At 36.8% G+C, this 18432-nt stretch overlaps 1 protein-coding gene across 12 annotated transcripts in view; it reads left to right on the top strand.

Moving 5' to 3' along the window:
* Positions 1 to 18432, top strand: part of NCOA1 (nuclear receptor coactivator 1) — a 261261-nt gene that overhangs the window by 10637 nt on the left and 232192 nt on the right. Inside the window, exon 1 of one of the 12 annotated variants that reach the window (XM_082427423.1) lies at positions 7550 to 7701. The exons of the other annotated variants lie outside the window; for them this stretch is intronic. The gene's annotated coding sequence lies outside the window, so the exon portion shown is untranslated. Of the gene's footprint in view, positions 1 to 7549; positions 7702 to 18432 lie in introns of those variants that run through there. 12 annotated transcript variants of the gene reach the window in all.

Below are 18432 nucleotides of genomic sequence, written 5' to 3'. Positions count from 1 at the left end.
AGTCACATCATTTCCAGTCAACATGCTTGTTACAACAGATAATCAGTTCTTAATCACCAAGCTTAGGACGGGTTTTTAAGTAAGAACCCTTGGAGTTCATGGACTGAGAGTCTCTAGATAGGCTTTGCGGGGCGTGTCTGTGAACATTCTGAAGTTATGTACATGCAAAATTCTATGAGTCTGTGCATTTCTCTGGAGAGAAATTCATAGGGTCCCAAAAGGGTCCATGACCTCCCCAGAGGTTAAGAATCTCTTTTGTTAAGGACTGGGACCTCAATAACTCCATTCATCCAGTCTTATTCTCTTGCCAAGTTTAATGGATATATCTGATGTCATTACTCAGACCCGCAGTATGACTGGATTTGCAGTCTGTTTTTCCATTTTGCAATAGATGTGATCGCAATGCCTTTGGCCTTTATAGATGTTTGAGCTCCTATCTGTTTGTTGCACAATTACCTGGCCTTCGTCACTTGGCTGCTTTTATATATCATTTCCCACCTCTGTTGCCCCAAATCCCAGTGAAAAAGAGTGGATCTTTTGTATGAGTGTGGAGATGGAAATGAATATATGTATAGAAGAGCCCAGCATCGATTCAAGTATTGGGAGACCCTGCTGGGTAGGCTGGAATTCACAGTTCCTGTGGCTTTAACCTCTTTGTAGCATCTGAATCTCAGCTTTTTAGAGTCCTTAAGGTCTGATTTGACATATGCTGAAAACACTTTCCAAGTTCTATCAGCTCTTTAGATCTATTCCTTTTCTCCTCACTGTCATCATTCTATTGCTAATTTAGGCCTGATATTTGCCATAGTATCCCAGGGAGGTCTCACTGTCCCCAGTGAGTTCCTTCTTCAGTCTGTCCTAAATTTTGTTTTGGAATGATCATCCTAATTTTGATTTTCATTGTGTTACTTTGTTTAAACCCTTCAATGGCTCCTCATCATTGTCAAGATAAAGTTCCTTAGCCTGGCATTTAAAGCTTTCCAGTGTCTGGTACCAACTTGCTTTTCTGGTCTCATTTCCCACTAGTCTCCCCCAATAAACTGTTTGAAGTAAAATTGTCAGTTACTGTCCCTAACACATCCCTTGGGCTTGTCTGTTTGCACTCCTTTATAATTCCTTTCCTTGGAATGTTCTCCCTTATCCTAGTCTATACCTCTTGAAATTCTATTTATCCTTTAAAGCTCAGCTCAGATTCCACCTTGCTTGTTAAGTGTTCAGATTATAAAATTAGAAAATAATCCCTTCCTTCTTTGAACTCTTTTAATATTTATTTTCCTTATTATTAATTTGACACTTTTTACTGCCTTTATACTCTGTGGAATTTTTTTGTTTTCATGTGTCCTATCTGCCAAATTAGGGTATGAGAATGGCAAAGGGGATCATGTTTATATTCTGTCCTCTGCAATGTCTTATGCATGTAGATATTAAAATGTTTGGCAAGTCATATTGATTAAATCATGATACTACTTATTAATGTACTTAGAGAAATAGGCCTTTTTTGTATGTGTGCCTGGAATACTCATACATAATATCTAGGGATCCTCTTTACTGGCTTCAGGGTATTTGGGAAATTGAATTGGAAATCAGATATTGCTTGGAGAGCATGTAGTCCTACAGCATAAGAAGTTGGCTGTTAAGGGCTATGTTCAAAAGTCTGGGGTAACCTGGTGACTCTTTGTTTTCCAATGTAGCGCTCCACTTGCCATGGATAACAGAAAAGCCTGTGTTCGTTCGGCTCTCTCCTTAGCCATGCTGGAGACACAAATTCCTTATGTCTTGAGGAATACTACATTTCTGTTTAATTTTTCAACACATTCCTCTCAATAAAAGATGAAGTTTTATTGGATAATTGTTGTTTGAAGGGTTAGTATGGGACACCATGAAGTAGTTATACCTTAGGGTTTCTGCCCTTCAGGGAGATAATGATCCTTATAGGGAGTCTCATTTGCTTTCAATCATACATGAATTAAAAAATAATATAAAAGATGTCATAAGGGAGTATATAACTAACTAGTTTACTTAGTTGCTAACTGAGATATGTGGAAACTCCTCTAGCACTTACAATTTTTAGCACTCACTTGAAATTTATTTATTATCTTTTATATTTGTTTCTGTTTTGACATATGTCCTTTCTCAGCAACCACATTGTACATTATAGAAAGTAGAGGCCATTTATTGTACTAGTTATGTGCCAGTACCACAGTGCTTTTCATAGTTCTTTACCTGCAGTATACATGTAAGTGTGTTACTGATGATGCCAGGAGCATGCTCTGGGTAGGCTTCCTGGAGGAAATGGAATTTCAGTTAGATTTCTAGGATTTGAAATGATGCTTATAGCATCATCCCATGGAATATGAAAAAAAGGGTTCTGTAGTTGAATAATAAAGTACATATGTTTGGTGCATTATCTGAACATGGAGCCTCCTTGGTTACTAGGCCTTTGGCCCTGAAGTGACCCATGTCACTTCCTCTTATAGCCCGTTGGCCAAAAGAAGTCACAGGGCACTACTTACGGAGCCAGGCATGTGGGCAAGAAATGAATATTCAGTGAGCAGTAAATGTCTTTGCCTCACTATAGCAGAATCGGCTTTATTCAGAGAGATGAATACTAGAATTGGTAGGCCCTACTTGGAGTCACTGAAGTAAAGAAGAATTGTTTCTGTGTGTCAGTATAAATAAGGATTTTATTATTAAATTTATTTGTGAGAAGAACTTGTAGTGTTGAATGGTAGCTCTTGGGATAATTAAAGGAGGCATTTTTACTGATGTCTCTACTTCAGGGGTAGGTATTATAAATTGTTTTAGTTTAGATGGTTTGCTACCATCTTCAGAGTAGGTGTTTGAAACAGGTAGAAAGTGATTCTTTGGCTTCAGTAAAACTGATCCAGAATATTTCTACATATACTCTTAAGATTATAAGGTGAGAAAAGTGAGAGGGGGCATAAAGGGCTTTCAGATACTATTGAAGGCCATTTGCTCTCTGAGGATTTCATAAAATTTCTCTTTATAGTCCCTAGAGCTCTTTTCCCTCCCTCTTATCAACATATTGCTAATTAATTAAAATCTGTTTCCTCCATATTTTTGTTTGTCTTTTAATGTTTGGTTTGATAAGGACCTTTGGGTGGTGGTTAAAATGTTGGCCAAGTGTGCAGGGCTAGGAAGCCCCAATCGTTATTTATACATGAGGCTTATTTTCCCCTCAATTTAACTCTAAAGTCATCAACCCTGAACTTTTTAGACCTTAGGCTTTCTTTCTGACTGCATTCTAATAATTATTTCCTTTTTAAATTAAAAAATAAATCATATATAATACATGACTATATTCAAATAATAAATTCCAAGAAATGGGAGTACGTGGAGTTAAAAGGTGAAAGTCTCTGTAGTGAATTATATGATAGCTGGTAATTTAGGCTGTATAGATTTAGGCTGTCTAGTATTCCCTTTACCTCCTTTTCAGGTTGCAGTATCCTACCCCTTGGCCAGGGGGTGAGCATGTGACCTAGGCTTGGTCTGTCGTAATGCTCCATTCCTCTGGACACAGTGACTGCTGCAGGATGGCCATATGACTAAAGCAGGTTCAGACCCCTTCCTTGAGATTGAAAAACAGATATTGGATGAGGGACAGGCTCATTCCTTTGGAGTTGCTAAGCTGACATAGAGTGTGCCTGGCCAAATGAAGGAAGCCTATGTGCCATGGGAAAGAATGAGGCCAACATACAGACTGAAGAAGAGCTGACCAACTCTCTCGTACACACAGGCACACTTAAAAATGCACAGTCATACACATTCTCACATGCTCGCATGTGTGAGCATGGGGAGTCACTGGAGCCTCTGGATCCACTTGAACCTTAAAGTAGATCCACTTTATATTTCCCAGTTAAATGAGTTACTCAGTTGCCTGACTTGCTTGTGTGAGTTTGAATTGGGTTTCTCTCTCAGAACTGAAAGAGTCCTGACCATTTCAGACCCCTGTTGGCAGCTATCCCTCTCCTTCCCTCCCCACTACCCACGGGATCATACTTTTTGAATTGTTATAGACTTTAAAAAACTTAATATCATGGGAATCTTTCTATGTCAGAACATGAAGGAGCTGTTTTATCTTTGCATAAAATGCTGCATAGCATTACATTAGATGTATATTCTATAGTTTATTTAACCATCTCTCTTTTGATAGACATTTAAAAACTAGTTTTTTGCTGTTGCAATCTATGTTTTGGTAAACATCCCAGTTTGCACTTGTTTTTGCAGGTGTCTGAGAACGCACCTATGGAATTAATGGTTATGCATATTTAAAAAATTGATGTCCTTTCAAAATGTTATTACAAAGGCTATATCACTTTATGCTTTCACCAAGAGTGTATGATAGTTGCTGCTTTCCCCTAACTTTATCAACTTTGGATATTATCAGTCATTTCTATTTTGGGTCTATCTGATGGGTGAGACTGGTATAAAGCCTTGCTGTAATTTGAAGTTCTCTGACTATTGATAAAGTTGATCATCTTATCAGATATTTATTGTATATTGGATTTTTTCCCCTAAGGCTCTCTTGTTCATATTGTTTTCATTTTCCTTTTGGGCCTCTTTTAATTGCTTCCTAGCCGTAATATACTCATGATGTAGTTGTTTTTATACTAATTAGGGATGTCCTTGGTAAACAGCTGACCCTGTTACCTAGTTATTTCAAAAAGAAAGATGTGAGATATCTAATCCAAAACCCACATCTTATTTATTTATTTACAGATATCCCTGAATATTTAATTGATTTATACCTGATAACTTTGTATAGCTGCCTATATAACTTTGTTTAGCTAAGGGGTACATGTCTCAATTGGATAGTCTATGCGTACTTAATTGAGGTAATTTTATGGCTGAGCTAAAAGTTGAGAAACTCTTGTTTGGAGAATTTTCCAGGTCCAAATCATTGTGATTACATAGAATTTTGGGACTCAATTAACCGTTTGTCCATTGGTGCTGAATCAGAACCACTTTGAGAGGAAAATTTTGGCCCTATAAGAAACTATTTTCTTGGCTCACCCCTGTGGAGAGGTGGGTTGGCTGCATACTTATATATCTTTTGTGGTTAGGTTCCTTAATTTTCCTAAGAGCATATTAACCTAACTCTGTACTTGATTTACTATGAAAGTGTATAGTTTACCTGTAATTGGCAGTACAGAACAGCTTTACTCCAGCAAGTATGTATTCACTTACTTTGCAGCCCAATTCTTATCAGAAACCTCGTAGTCAGAAACAGGACTCTTAGAGAATTGGTTAAATAATACACAGTTAATCCATTGCTTTAGAAACAATCAGTTTTTGATTGAATCAAGCCAGAATACCAGAGAGCTACATATATTGATTGCATTGTTTTAGACTGGGGTAGAATTACTTTTACAGAATTGTTATTTGGTGTAATGCAATAAACCTTTATTGAGGGCCATTAAAACAAACAGTTTTATAAAATTTAGTACACCTCTTATTGTAGAAGTCTTGTGAGGATATTATCTCCTTTATCTCAGTGCTCTTGTTGATGTTGTAACTACTGCTACTACTATGACTATTAGCTGGTGATCTGGAGTACTAAGACAACACAAAATGAGCTAAGAGTTGATGGACAAATACTGCTCTTAGCTGATGGCAAATGCTTTTGCCCAGAAGGGAGACAACTTTATGGAAGAGGGGTGATATAATGGTTAGGGCTCTGTAGTTAGATTTCCTGGGCTTGAATCCTGGCTCTGCTACTTCCTAGTTATGTGTTATTTAACCTCTTGGTGCTTCAGTTTTCTCATCTATAAAATGGGGATAATAATTGTACCTACCTCCACAAGGTTGTTATGAGAATTTTGTGACTTTAAACATATAAAATGCTTAGAACATGCCTGGCCCAGGACACATGCAGTGAAAATGAGCAGCTGTTGTTCCCCTCCCCCCCCTTTTTTTTGTGGTAAGATGCACATAACATAAAATTTACCATCTGAACCATTTTTAAATGTATAGTTCAAGCTGCTATCATTTTTATCATCATCATCATCATCATCAGTATTGGAACCCATGTAAAAAAATGTAAAAAGAATCTTAAAAAAATCATCATTTTTAATCATTATTATCATTATTAGAACCTATGTAAAAATGTGTAGTAATTTTTTTTTCCCAAGTCTGGGTACCAGGAAAAGCTGCATTTCCTTTGACCAACTGGTTTGCTTGTATTACATAGTCATCGTGACTCTTATAACCTATGGTATTTCTCTCTTTGCAAGGTAGCTCAGTCAGGTGTGCAGCCCTTCCCTTGCAACTGTGTAGGACCTTGTGGCACATAGTTTGTGTGGTAAATTTACCTCTGACTTTATTTTCCTCCCTCGTTTTCTCTTTGCCTCATTCTTGTCATTTCTTTTTTTTGTTTGTTTTAAATAAAACTAAGTAGATTTTTAAAATTTATTTTTTTTTTGATGTATTATTATTTTTTAAGAGTTTTTTTTATTGGATTATAATTGCTTTACAATGTTGCGTTAGTTTCTGCTGTACAAGGAAGTGAATCAGCTATATGTATACATATATCTCCTCCCTCTTGGACCTCCCTCCCACCCCCTCTCCGTCCTACCCATCTAGGTCATCACAGAGCACCGACTTCTTTCTTTTTAATTCTAATGCATTCTGTGAGCTGTCTCAAATCTTTTTTAGAATAATATGGAAATAAACAAGTAATCTTCATTATAGCATGTGCCCATGTTGAAACGTCAGATGAATTTTCATTTAATTTACCTTAAGCTGGCTGCTTCTTGATGACAGGGAGGTGCTATAATTTTCATTAAGATATCTCAAATCGCATCATAGGATGGGTTACTTCTGGGAACGTTCCTGTTGACAGCTAATCCTGTTGATGGTGTGGGTTTTCTTTTAAGCTTCAATTACAAAAGTGTTTCCTCCTGACTTTTCTTGTTTGTCTTTTCCCTTGACCTTTGCTTCAGCCCTCTCTTGTAGATTTGGGGGGTGGGATTGAGGGGGGAGGATCACGTTAAGAACTTGTAAACCTGTAGTCTTTAAAAGTACGCTTCAGAATAAGACTTTTGTCATAGGTGTAGCATAGGAAGAGTAAAGGCTATATGCGTTACTGTCTTTCTTTTAAAAACCAGAATGCCAGTTTATTGATGTACAAGGGAAAAAAGGAAATGCTCCAAAGCCTAAAATATTCCCATATATTCTGGTTATGTCACTAGCATATTCTCTCCCTCAAACAGAGATGTGTAATGGGGCTGATGCTATTGCTTTGTTAGGGAGAGAATTAAAAAGAAGTCGTTTTTACATCAGGATTGATTGAAAAGTCTTTTAAGTATTTTTTTTAACTTGTAGGTTTCTTCTCCCCTCCCCCGCCCCCCCCACCCTGCTTTTTTTTTTTAATTTGTCCGTTGAAGAACTGACCATAAGGATCAAAAAGTGGGCAGTGGCCCAATTCCTGGAAATCCCGCCCCTTCCTAAAATAGCTGGAATTCTCCTCCCACTCGTTAGCCTATGAAATTACCCATGCCTATAAAAACTGACAATCCCATACCCTGGTGCCTTTCTCGACTTCTGAGATGGCCCACAGTCTGCCTGTGGAGTGTGTTTCTCTCTAAATAAGTCCACTTCGTACCCATCACTTTGTCTCTCACTGAATTCTTTCTGCGATGAGACATCAAGAACCTGAGCTTCATTAAGTCCTGAAACCAGGTGTGTGACCTCAGTTGGAAGACTGTGGGTTTTGGCCGGGTTCAAGTCCTGGCCGCGTGGGTTCAAGTCCCAATCTGCGTTTAAGCTGGCTTCGAGTCCTGGCACGTGGGTTCAAGTCCCAATCTAAGGTGCACGGTTTCAGCTTGTCCTATAGAATTTCTTATAGTCTGGATTTCTGTTTAGTTTAACATGTTTCTCTACCCTCTTGTATATCCTATAAATTGGTAATTTGATATAGAAGCTTGATTAAGGTTTAATTTGGGGAGGGGGAAAGATGACTTTATAGATGGTGTTATGAGACACACATAATGTCTAGTTGTCTTTTTGTGATGTTATCAGCTGTGAGTATTGCTATTAGCTTTCTATTCTTAAAATCCTAAAGTGATCACCATGGTGTCTAGATGAGAAAGGGGAAGCATTGCCTGGAAATGCTGGCATCTACTCTGTACAGATAGGACTCCTGGTGATCATTTGAGAATGATGCAGTGTTGTGTAGACTCGAAGACCAGTCTTGGCTTCCTTGTTTAGGAGCTGTTTGATCTTGCATAATTAACAACAACAATAACAGTAGAAGCAGCTACCATTCATTTATTGCTTATTTTACACCAGGTTCTGTGCTAAGTGCTTTATATATGTTGTGTAGTCTGATCCTCATAACTACCCTGTAAGCCAGGTATCTTATTTTGCAGTTCACTTTGCTGAGAAGTAATGAAGCGGGGATTCAAGCCCTGAGTGACTCCAAGCTTGTGCTCTTAATTGCTTTGTTCTTCCATATCTGTAAATTGGGGTATAAATATAGCTGCCTTATCTATCTTGTAGGGTTAATGAGATATTGTGTGTGAAAGTGTTTTGAAAAATATTATAGATGTTAAAATGAGAAGTGTGCTGGACAGACAGTACACAGGAAAGGTGGATAATGGAGGTCTTTGCCTTTGGCTAAGTGACAGTGAGAAGTTTGGACGGAAAGAACCCTCTGGTCATTTTCTAACTTCTGTTTCCATTACTATGGCTGTTGACATGTGGGAGAGTTTCCTTCTCTTGTTAAAATTGACAGTGATAGAGGTTTTATATGTGGTAAATGTCACATGTCAGAGATCACTTAAGAGTCTCTGGGTGAATAGTGATGTCTTGGTTTTACTCCAAGGGACACGTATATAGGCTTTGTACAGATATTTTTAACTGAGAGAACAAGAGTATAGTCACAGTTCTTTTTCTAAAAGGATAATATATTTATTGAAAGTGGGAGGAGCGTTAACTGAATTTGTGATGTCATATTTCTTTTGCTGGTTAGTGGGTATGTTATGTATGTTAAAATTATTTCCCCCAAAATACCTTTTTTGTATGTCTAAAGTATTTTATAATTAATAAAGCCATTGAAGTGCTGAACAGTAATAATCCCATGTGTAATAGACTAAGAAAGAAATAGGTGTGAAGTTAGTACCTTTAGGTCTAACCTTCAGTAATTTGTTATCAATTATGATATTGGTAATGAGTACATGGAGAACTGTGTTGAGAAGAGCTCTATGGCCATGCCCAGTTCCGTGGCAGAGGGTGCTGTGATTGATGACTGACGTCTGCCTGGACCAAGCATGCAGAGTGTAAGCATATATGCTTTGTTTTTGCTAAATGTTGGTAATGTGTTTATCAGAAATCCCCAGGCCTTGACCTGGACTCATTTTCGTGGTTCTGTGCTTCTTCCATTTCTTCTGTTACTTTGGAAATCACGTTGCCATACTATATTTATTATGGCGAAATATCTAGGATTTCATTGTGATATTCCCAATAAAGATTTCCCATTTATTATTGTTTTTGACATGTAAATCACATACCATAAAGTCACCCGTTTAAAGTATACAATTCAGTGGCTTGTATATTTGCAAAGTTATGTAACTGTCATCACTAGTACCAGACTACTTCACTCCCCACCACCCCCCAAAAAATACCATGGAATCATATACTATGTGAACTTTGATGTATGGCTTCCTTCACTTTGCATAATGTTTTTAAGGTTCATTCATACTGTAGCATGTATCAATACTTCATTCTTTTTTTTTAAACTTGTTTATCTTTTCTTTATTATTATTATTTGTTATAAATTTGTTTAATTTATTTATTTTTGGCTGTGTTGGGTCTTCATTGCTGTGGGCGGGCTTTCTCTAGTTGTGGCAAGCGGGGGCTACTCTTTGATGCAGTGCGTGGGCTTCTCATCGTGGTGGCTTCTCATGTTGCGGAGCACGGGTTCTAGATGCACAGGCTTCAGTAGTTGTGGCGTGCGGGCTCAGTAGTTGTGGCTCGCGGGCTCTAGGGTGCAGGCTCTGTAGTTGTGGCACACGGGCTTAGTTGCTCCGCGGCATGTGGGATCTTCCCGGACCAGACATAGAGCCTGTATCCCCTGCATTGGCAGGCGGATTCTTAACCACTGTGCCACCAGGGAAGTCCCTTAGTACTTTGTTCTTTTTTATGGCCAAATGTTCTGTTCTGTGGATGTACCACATTTTGTTTATCTATTCAGATGTTGATGAATATTTGAGTTATTTCCATTTTTTGACTAATATGAATAATGCTTTTATTAATTTTATGTACAGATTTTTGAATGGACATATGTTTTCCTTTCTTTTGGTTATATACCAAGGAATGGAATTGCTGGGTCATATAGTAACTCTATGTTTAACCTTTAGGAACTACAAAACTGGTTTCCAAAGTGGCTGCATCATTTACATTCCTATCAGCAGTGTATGAGAGTTCTTATTTCTCCACATCCTTGCAAATACTTGTTATTATATGGCTTTTTGATTCACACTTACATCCTAGAAAGTGTGAAGTGACATCTCGTAATTTTGATTTGCGTCTCCCTAAAGACTAAGATGTTGAGCATCTTTTTGTATGCTTATTGGCCATTTGTACATCTTTCTTAGAGAAATGTCTACTCACATCTTTTGCCCACTTTAAAATTTGGTTATTTGTATTTTTATTATTGAATTTTAAGATTTCTTCACATATTAGTCCCCTTTATCATGGTTTTGCTTTCAGTGGTTTCATTTACCTTTGGTTAACTGTGGTCTGAAAATATTAAATGGAAAATTCCAGAAATAAACAACTTATAAGTTTTAAATTGCACACTGTTCAGAGTAGTGTGATGAAATCTCGTGCTGTCCCACTCTGTCCAGGACGTGAATCATCCCTTTGTCCAGAATATCCTGCCCGTTAGTCACTTAGTAGCCATCTCGGTTATCAGATTGACTGGTATCGTAGTCCCTGTGTTTAACCCTTATTTTACTTAATAATGGCCCCAAAGTGCAAGAGTAGTGATGTTGGCAATTTGGACATGCAAAAGAAAAGCTGTAGAGTGTTTCCTTTAAGCAAATACCTGAAAGTTCTTCACCTAATAAGGAAAGAAAAAAAATCTTATGCCGAGGTTGTGAAGATCTACAGTAAGAACAAATCTTCTATCTGTGAAATTGTGAAGAAGGCAAAAGAAATTCTTGCTAGTTTTGAGGTCACACCTCAAACTGCAAAAGTTACAGCCACAGTACATGATAAGAGCTTAGTTAAGGTAGAAAAGGCATTACATTTGTACAATAAGATATTTTGAGAGAGACCACATTCACATAACTTTTATTCTAGTATGTTGTTAAAATTGTTGTATTTTATTATTAGTTATTATTGTTAATCTCTTACTGTGCCTAATTTATAAATTAAACTCTATCATAGGAATGTATGTATAGGAAAAAACATAGTATATATAGGGTTTGGTACTGTCTGCGGTTTCAGGCATCACTGGGGTCTTGGAACATATCTCCTTCAGATGAAGGGAACTACTATATTTTCTGGATACGAGTCCCATATCAGATAAATGATTTGCAAATATATTCTCCCATCATGTGGATTGTAGTTTCACTTTCTTGATGGTGTCCTTTGAGACACAAAAGTTTTTAATATTGATGAACTCCAGTTTATCTTGTTTTTCTTTTTTGTGCTTTGGTGTCATAGCTAAGAAATCCTTGCCTAATCCAAGGTCATGAAAATTTATGCCTCTTTTCCCCTAAGAGTTTTATAGTTTTAGCACTTACATTTGATCCATTTTGAGTTAATTTTTCTATATGGTATAATGTAGGTCCCACTTTTTTTTTGCAGTAGAGATAAAGCTCATTATCTTCTATATATACACATCAGCAAGACCTTCTGGTTCACCTCACTTTGGTAATGTTTTAATTAGTATATGATTTTCTGCCAGTTCATTAGTTTCACCTTTGACTCCCTGCTAATGAGTATTTTGTTGGTCTTTTTTTTATTATTATTAATTTTCATTGGAGTATGGTTGCTTTACAATTTTGTGTTTGTCTCCACTGCACAACAGAATGAAATCAGCCATACACATACAGATATCCCCTCCCTTTTGGACTTCCCTCCCATTTAGGTTACCACAGTGTATTAGGTAGAGTTCCCTGTGCTATCGTTTTGTTGGCCTTAAATGGAGGTTTTTGTTTTTTTTTTAAACCAAAGCCATATTATCCTTTGCACTTATCATAGAATGTGAGAATTAGGAAGAAGTTTATTGATCATATAGTCCAACCTCTTATCAGAGCAGAACCCTCAATGTCTGTGACGGAAGGGCTTTCAGTTTCCTTTTGGACACTTTCAGAGTTGGTTAGTTCACAAGTGTGTTGTACTATAGTGCAGTAGTTACATTAAGAAATCTTACTTAATCAAAAATAATTTTATAAATAAAAAGTGTTCCAGAGGGAAAAGGTGGTTAGGGGCTTGAGTTTTTCACCATTTTAAAGAGTTATTTTTTCCTGTAGCAGTTTAAGTTAAAGGGAGTTGGTGATTACATCTTGTTATGGACTGAAAGTTTGTCTCCTCAAAATTATTATGTTAAAGCCCTAACCCCCAGTGTGATGGTATTAGAAGGTGGGACCTTTTGGTATGAGAAGGTGGGGCCATGAGGGTGGAGTCCTCACAGTGGGATTAATGTCCTTATAAGAAGAGACCTGAAAGCTTGCCTCCGTGCCCCTAGCATGTGGGGATACAGCAAGAAGGCAGATGTCTGTGAACCAGAAAGAAGGCCCCTCATGAGACACATCTGCTGGAACCTTGATCTTGGACTTCCCAGCCTTCAGAACTGTGGGAAATAAATGTTTGTTGTTTAAGCCACCCAGAGCATGGTATTTTGTTACAGCAGCCTGAGTTAACTAAGGTGCATCATAACCCACAGTGTTTTATAATTAAATGAGAGTGTTATATCCACCAGCACAGTAGAAGAAATGCTTATATACCTAAAGCCATTCAGTTCAGTTTTAAAAAGCTCTAATGGTTAGAACATTTATTCTTTTATTCATCTGGAATGTTGCCCTTGGTAACAAGTCCCCATTTTATCAATGTCCTCTTAAAAACCTGGAGTCTAAAATTAAACTTGGTACTTCACTTGCGTGCATAGTAGTACAAAGTATGGTAGGCTGATAATTTTTGTTTTCCCTTTTAATATAACCCAGAATTAAGCTGTTTTTGGTAGCCATATCCTCTTTGGAGCTCCTTTTGAGCTTGTGATCAAGTAAAACCCCCTTTTAACAAGAGTTACTAAACTGCATGTCCCATTCCTTTGAAACACCAGCGTTGTTATAAAAGTTGCTTTGCAGGTACAGATTATGTGGGCTTTTCTCTGTGACTTACTGGCTCTGTGACCTTAGCCAAGTCACCCAATTTCTTTGACCTTAATTTTTAAAATCTGCCAAATGGGAATAATGCCTCCATTTTGTAGTGTTATTGGGGATATAATTAGATGATTTGTGCATAAGGCTCTCACACTCCCAGATGGAAATAGGTCTTGTGAAAACAGTCTTCTGTTACGGGTGCCTCTTTGCTGGCTTTACTTACTCTTGGTCTGGTATTAACTGTTTGTTCAGTAGAGTCCAGCCGGTTCAGATCTCTTTATATCCTGAATTGATAAGAAATATTTCAAATATAAAGAATAGTAGAAAAATCCTTCCGTGTACTATCCATCCAGCTTATAACTTAATTGGATCTTAACATTTTCCTGCATTTGCTTCAGATTTTTTTTTTTATAGAAGTAAAACACTGTGGAGTTGAACCCTCTATGTACCCTTTTCTTTCCCTCCCCCCCCTTCGTTCCCCAGAGGTAAACACTATCTTGAATATACTTGTTTCCATAAATAATGTAATCGTTTTGCATGTTTTTAAACTTTTGATACATACTGTACTGCTAAACACTCTTTCAGTATGTCTTTTCCCTCAACATTTTTCTGTTGCATGCTACACCATAGCTTATTTACCCTTTCTCCTTTGGTTGATTATTAAGTAGTTTTCAATTTTTTTTTTTATCATTAGACAATGCAACAGTGAACTTTCCTGAACATGCTTCTTGTGAACGTGTGTGAATTTCTACAGACAGCATGTAGGGGTGTGTGTGTGTGTGCGCGCGTGCGTGCGTGCTTGTATAGGATTGGAATCACTGGTTGAATAGTATATGGCTCTTCAACTTTGAAGAGTAATTAGACATTACTAAATAAAGAATACCAATTTAGACATTACTGTTAAGAGTGTGAGAATTTTACTTTCCCCACATTTCCTCCACCAGGTTTTAGCATTATCTAAAATAGAATTCATCAGGTTCTAGATGGTGAGCAGTTATTGGGTTCAGCAATTTCTCTGGCCAACTCTAGAAACACTTGGTATGTGCAAGGAAACATTTATACATACTGTCAAATGAACAGGCTCCTGGAACTGTGTGGCTCAGGATCTGTGACTAACTTATTCTTATAAGGCCACCCGTAATTTGACCAGTTCCCTGGTGGTCCAGTGGTTAAAAATCTGCCTTCCAATGCAGGGGACGCGGGTTCGGATCCCTGGTCGCGGGACTAAGATCCCACATGCCATGCCAAGGGGAAGCTAAGCCCGGGTGATGCCAACTACTGATCCCGTGTGCTCTGGAGCCCGCATGCCACAACCAGGAAGCCCGTGCACGACAACTAAGACCCGACGCAGCCATAAATAAATAAATAAATATAAAAAAGAAAAAGAGAAAAAGAAAGAAAGTCTTAAAAAAAAAATAGCAGATTTAAATTTTTTAGCAATAACAGTCACATAAGCATTGGTAATAGTCTTCATTTACCTGTATTTTATTTGATTAATCTGCATGTGGGAGCAAGTAAGGTAAGCAAGATTCTAATCTCTGGCAATTGTGACTTAAAATGAATAATATTAACAGATTAATAAAATTAGTATAGGATACTAGATAATAAAATGTAGATGTAAATATTTAAATTTTAATGGCTTAAGATTTTGTCATTGAAAGACATCTATAGTCATTTAATACAAAGTAACTATGATTAAGTATAGTATAATGAGTCTCATACGAATCTTCAGAGTAGTTATATTAACAATCCACAGTTTAAAGACAGAGATGGTACAAGTTCACTGAATTGAGTCAAGTGTGCAAGCCAGAAGTAAGAGTGCTTATCACATGTTGACCCTTGCTTGAACTCTGGGGATCAGAATAAGTTATAGCTGTCAAATCTAATTTAGCATTGAGAAAGAGCTTATCTTTTATTTTGTGAAATTTAGTATTAAAAACATGTTTCCTGTGAAGTTTCTAAATTATTTAAGGTGCATTTAGGAATAATTTATTTGGGGGACATTTATATTGGCACCCTTTTTAAAATTTATTACTCCTTTGGTATTTTGAGCGATTAGAGGTGATTCATGTTATATTACTTGGAGGAAGGCTGTGTTGGTTCCTTGATTGCTTGTTTTTGTCCTCTTATGTTATGAAAGGAAAATGGATTATTATGGAAAATAGGGGAAGTATTAAAAAGCAGAAGGGAGGAAAAAAAGCACAGAGCAAGTAAAATAAGCAAGTAACTAACCATATATAGTCCTGTCCCTAGACAAAAGCTATTAATATTTTGGTGAACTTTTGAAAGTTATGGTCTGGATTTATAATTTTATTCAGAATTTTGGAGTGTTTTTTCCAAAGCTAATAACTATTCTTTAAGTCATTGGATCAGGAGTTAAAAACAAAAAAACACACAAAAACAAATAGCACTCAGAAACCTTCAGTGAATCTCCTTCTAGAAAGAAATTATTCTGTCATTGAGGAATAGCCATAGCAGCTCAGCCAACAGGTAATCAGTCACTCTCTGAGCTGTTTGAGTGTGACCTCCTGTGCGCCAGCTGCTTGGTGGTGAATAGGCTGAGGTTTGCTCTGCATGTTATAAAGGCACAAGTGACGTGGATCCTGACCTATGAAATATATTTTTTACTCTTTATGATTATGAATAGATTTTGCCTTTTTTTTTTAATTGAAGGGGAGGAAAGACAAAAGTTCATTAAGCTGTGAATGCAAATAATTATATGTCACTGTTGTTAACTGAGCCAAACTAATGGCTACCCTTGTGAAATGATAGTAATAATTATAATAGTAGAGATAGACATAAAAAAAAAAAAACTTGGCCTAACTCCCTCTAATTCTCAGTCTGGTGTCTGACCTTTTTCTCTCTTCTCCCACCTGTTAGTGTCATCTTTCTCCTTTTCTCTGTTGCTCTCTTTGTTTTACCTATTGCTATAAAACTGTCTCTCTAACCTTTTTTCCCAATATACTCTCCTCTTTCTGTCCAGCTTTTTTCATTTTAAAATATATTTTTATATACCAGTGTTTTTCTGTATGCACCACCCCCCCAACGACATATTCACACCATTTTGTTGGGACTACACAGTGTTTTAATATCTTTTGAATTTGAATGTTTAAGGGTAGCATGTATTCTGTTCAGTAAAATATAGACCACACTTCTTCCTATTGGCTTAAACTTGCCCCATTTACACGCTTTTGTTACTTTGGCTCTTGTAGGGATTTGAATTTGTACTTTTTTTGCCATACTCTCTGTGACAGTCCAGGAATAGATCCATACATATGTGTTAAGTTGATTTTTAAAAGTACCAAAGCAATTCAGTGGCAAAAGGACAGTCTTTTAAACCAATGGTGCTGGCACAATTGGATATCCACATGCAAAAAATTGGACTTTGATCCATACTTTGTATCACATTAAAAAAAATTAACTCCCAATGGGTCATAGAACTAAATGTAAAACCTAAAACTTTAACACCTCTAGAAAAAGCATAGTATAAAACCTTTGTGACTGTAGGTTAGGTGAAAGTTTCTTAGATTCAACACATTCAAAAGGCATGATCTTGTAAAAGAAAAAATTGAGAAATTGGACTTCATCAAAATTAAGAACTATTAAGAGCATGAAAAAACAGTCATCAGAGAAACGTAAATCCAAACCACAATGAGATACCACTTCACACCCACTGTGATGGTTAGAATTAAAAAGATAATAACAAGTGTTGATGAGAATGTGGAAGAAATCAGAACTTTCACACACTACTGGTGAGAATGTAGAATGGTGCAGCTACTTCGGAAAACACTCTGGCAGTTTCTTGGGTATCCCTCTCAACTCCTTCAAGTCTTGCTCAAATCTTGTCCCCAATAAAGGGGGGTCTACCTGTATCATCCTATTTAGTATCACAATTTTCCCCTTCCCCTCCTCTTCACTCACAGTCCCCTTCTCTGCTCTCCCCCCGGTATGTATCACCTAACATACTATATCATTTACTTATTTCATTGTGATTATTGTTTGCCTCTCCCCACTGGAATGTAAATTCTATGAGGGCAGGATAGAATGGTGCCTGGCTTAAAGTAGCCTCTCATTAAATATTTGTTGAATGAATGAACAAAAGCTGGGACTGACTTCAAATCTCATGTTCCTACTCACTGTGATATACAGTCTCTCTAACATTTATTATTGAGTTTTAGTAATGACTTCATTTTTAAATTATGACTCAGTAACTATATAATTTGATACTTCATCTAGTTGTGCTATAATTTATTAAACTATTTATTGTCATTTAGTTTATTTCTGAAGGATGGAATCATTCATTCAGCAAACATTTAGCAGCCTTTAGTGTTAGGCTTTGTGTGCCAGCCCCATAAAGATGAAGAAAATATGGACCTTGTCCTCAGGGAATTCTTAGACTATAGTGGCAGTACGTATATCAACAATTATTATAATGGTACCTGATAAGGGCACACATTAGAGGCATTTTGAAGGTACCAAAAGAGTATACCAGATGTAGTACACAACTCTGTGGGAGCTAGAAGTTGGGTTCTGATTTGGGGATGGTGCAGAAATGGGAGGAGGAAGGACACCTGAATAAGACGCAGTAATCAAAATGTACATGGAGGTATGGTTTTGGCCAGATATTAAAATAGATTGGAAAAGGGCTAAATATTGTCAAGGATGAAAAGGGTGAAGTAAAACCTTAATCATTAGGAATATAATAATATTCTCTAGTAATTTATAATCTAACACATCATTGGAGTAAGATTCTTGCTTTTAAAGGTTTGAAAGGGGTAATGCATTTACCTTGTATTTATCTTAAATATGTAGTACTCATACTCTTAGGAGAGGGTAGGATTGAGTATTTAGAATTCCTTTAAACTACAAACAGTGGGTGTTATAAACTAATAGTTGTAGAAGTGAACACTTTTTGAGAGCTTATCATATACTAGGTACTGATGTAAACATTTTACATGTGTTAATTCAGAATAATATATTTTACTTTCAGTTATATGTATGGTCAAGACATGAGTATCTGTAGGTAGATTATCTGCATTTGGATTATTCATCTATTCCAAAATATATCTTCACTGACTGT

The sequence above is a fragment of the Balaenoptera physalus genome, assembly GCF_965194825.1.
Source record: "Balaenoptera physalus genome assembly, chromosome: 15".
NCBI lineage: Eukaryota > Metazoa > Chordata > Mammalia > Artiodactyla > Balaenopteridae > Balaenoptera > Balaenoptera physalus.
The sequence above is the reverse complement of the archived record's forward strand: the minus strand, read 5'-3'. Positions and strand labels throughout refer to the sequence as shown.